The sequence below is a fragment of the Micropterus dolomieu genome, linkage group LG05, assembly GCF_021292245.1.
Source record: "Micropterus dolomieu isolate WLL.071019.BEF.003 ecotype Adirondacks linkage group LG05, ASM2129224v1, whole genome shotgun sequence".
Classification (NCBI taxonomy): Eukaryota; Metazoa; Chordata; class Actinopteri; order Centrarchiformes; family Centrarchidae; genus Micropterus; species Micropterus dolomieu.
Genome location: NC_060154.1, coordinates 11,542,124 through 11,545,416, shown reverse-complemented (window position 1 = coordinate 11,545,416; position 3,293 = coordinate 11,542,124). Strand labels below are relative to the sequence as shown.

Genomic DNA, 3,293 nt, shown 5'->3' with positions numbered 1-3,293 from the left:
AGGTTTTCATACCGCTTATCTGTCTTTACATTCTGAGTAATTTTGAAACGTTTTAACTTAAAAAAAGAGAAAGCTGTGTGGATCGCTGGTGTGTGTGTCGCATTGATCATTATGTCGTGGCAGTTGTGTGTGGCGTCGCTATGACGACAAGCTACGTACTATCTCTGGGTACTACCTGCAATGGAAAACGGAGCAGGGCCGAGTAGAGTCGAGTCTATCGATTTGCGCTATGGTACCATTTTTCGGCAAGGCAGCATAGATCATCAGAACACCGGCAACAGTTCAACGTTTAGTCCTAAAAGACGATGCAACTCCGACTCTGTTTGGGCCTGGAAATTCACAATCAGAACCTGTAAGTATGCTTTATTGGTTGTGAATTATATTTTAAAATAAATACGGCAATGTAACTTCACAGACTGTTAAAGTGTGGAGTTGTCGTAAATGTTGGCTAACACAGCTAAACTATAATGCTAATGTTACACCAGATGTGAAAGCTACTGAGCAAACGTTCAAATTATTTGGCCAATTTTTATGTAAAATTTAGTTGAAATATGGTGACTTTTGTAGTGGTTTATGGTAAGATGTGGAACAATGTTATTGTGTGGTTGAGTAACCTGCTAGGTTACGGTCGCAGTCTGAAGCGGCTTTGATTTGGATCACACTACCTTGTTTCTTACAACCCGCCCTTCTCTGCTTCCGATTGGCTAGTAGTCCTTACCTGGCAACTGCGCATGTGCAACTCCCAACAAAGATTTTGTACAAGTAAGATGCATCACTCTGTAGCTCAAGAGCGGAGGTAAAACACATAAGGTGAAAAGAGGAGCTGCAGCAATGTGCAGTATGAGAAAAATATGGTGTTTTTTCAAAATTAAACCATGTAAACCTGTTCTGGTACAACCTCTAAATAAGATTTTGAACCTGAAAATGAGCATAATACCACCTTTAAATGTTTGAAAAGTTTACTTGCATTTGATAATATGATGTCGCACACCTCAACAGCTGCATGGGTGAAAACTACATGTAACCAATTTGGTCTGAATCAGGGCTATAGCCAAGCCGTTGATATTAGACCACTGATTGCCTCTATTTCGCTAGGTGGGCTAAATAAGTTATTTTGGGAAAAACGTCATGTAAAGTTATTGTGGCTAGAAGTGGGTTACTCATAGCCGGACTTAATCAGGTCTAAAGTAAACCTAGACAGTGAAATGACGGCTATTGCTTGCTGGGTAACCTGCTGTATTGTTACGCATCTTGTCACCAAAGCAAATTCCTTATGTGTAAAATTTATTTGGTAATAAAGCCACTTCTGATTCTGACAGTTTTTAAAAAATGTGTGTTTGTAACGTTTTGCTGTAAAGCCACTTCCTAAAGTGCCCAAACATAAGTAAAAATGTTAGATTACAGATTTGTTCGGAGCCCCCAAAGTACTGTCTTGAGTTTCAAAATGTGATTTTTTTTTTTTTTTTTTTTTTTATTATATATTTTTGTATACAAGATAATATTAGCGCAAAATAAAAGGATAAAACATATCACATTTTAATGGTGCAGTAATATTGGTGCCCACTGGGAGGCGACACTTCTCAGTCTGCGCCACAGAAGTCGTTCATGTCTATGGGCTGCACTCTTGACGCAGAGCATGATGGCGCAAACTGGTGAGCCACTACACAACAACAACAACCCGACTGGAAATGAGCCTCGTGCCTGCGGCCTCCACAGTAAACGCCTGAAAGAGCTGGAGAATGCCGCCCTGCAAACCACTTTAATATCACAGATGGAGACGGAATCTGGGGCGGACGCCGGGAGCAGCACGGAGCAGCAATCCGGGGAGGACGAGCAGTCGAACGGCTTGTCCTTGAACCACCGGTCGGCCCCTCCTCAGCTCGGCGCGGACACTGAAGCGGAAGAAGTGGAGTCGGGTGGAAATGTCTCCAAGGAGCGGGTTGAAGAGGAAAGGACCCTGACGGACCATTTAAACAAACGACTGCTCTCCTCGTTTCTGGAGAAGCTTAACGAAAGGGACCTGGCGCTTCCCGGTGTTCAGCGCCTGGACTGTGCTGTAGCGGACGAGGACTCCAACAGGGCCGCAGATGAGTGGTGAAGCGCCGGGCTGGAGAGAAGCAGACGCAACATGGAGGTGGTTGAGGGACTGAGGACCAATGTGCACGGAAGCACGATCCCGCAGTATCATAAAAACATACCTTCAGTTTAGTCCTACCAAATTATTCTGGAAGATGGGGTGTCTGGAATTGTTATGCTTACTTTTGTATAGTGAGAATGGGTGAAAGATTAAGAAATTGCAATAAATGATCATCATGTGATATGAAGTGCTTTTGTACTCATTGGTTATGGATGTGGCAGCCATAACGGATGTGTGGCAGCCACATGTGTAACGTCAGAATTTTGAAGTGACACACAATCATCAGCAGGTGTCAGTATACACTAAACTTTAAAAATGTACAAGCATAATATCCTTTATGACAGGATATAATGAATGTTTCTTATTCCTAAGTCATTTGTAAGGGCTTTTAAAGTTGAGAAATGTTAAGAAAGACGTTCCACAGTGGTATAAAGACGGTGTCCTACTCGAGCAGAAGTATGATTATTGTCCTTAACGCAACATGAAGTACATTTACTTGTGTAGAAAAATACGAAGGTTCAAGTTAAGTTGCTTTCTTTAAGCCTATTTTAAAAAGTAATGGTCACAAACGTTTGAACATTTAAAAAAACAAACAAACAAAAAAAAACTATACCACTCATCAGATGCTCTCCAAATACCTGAGCATCTTGTAACAAAGAATTCTCACCATGTAGAAAGGGAAAAATACAAAAAAACCCAATAAAAATTAAGTACATATTTAAGTTAAATACTAGTTTGATAACATACTCAAGCACATATTTGTAGTAAAATGACCTGTTACTCTTCACCTATGTTTGCAACACTATTCTCAGTTTGACCGACCACAGTATGTGTTTTCGGTCCTATCATTTGGTAAGCTAGTTAAAATCTGTAAGGTACCATATTTACAATAAAAAAACAGTAAAGCTACCTCACTGGGATGTGAATGACGCAGATGCAACACTGAAGCTATTGTACACATTCACACATACACATTCATAAAACTGGATCCTGTCCCACTGGTAACGCACCTGAACCAGTACTTTATCTTGATGAGCCAAAGCCAACATGACCCGCACACAGGAAAATATTTATGACCCTGTACATTCCTAACGATAATAGACAATTTTCAGTACACTGGTGATTTTACACAAACATAGTAGTCACAGACAGAAAA

General features: G+C 40.8%; 1 long non-coding RNA gene across 1 annotated transcript in view; it reads left to right on the top strand.

The window, feature by feature from the left end:
* The first annotated feature begins 300 nt into the window (after positions 1-300).
* The window catches only part of LOC123971027, a 13,202-nt gene continuing 10,209 nt past the window's right edge, over positions 301-3,293 (top strand). The window contains exon 1 of the long non-coding RNA XR_006825114.1: positions 301-352. This is a non-coding gene — a long non-coding RNA (uncharacterized LOC123971027). The remainder of the gene's footprint in view (positions 353-3,293) is intronic.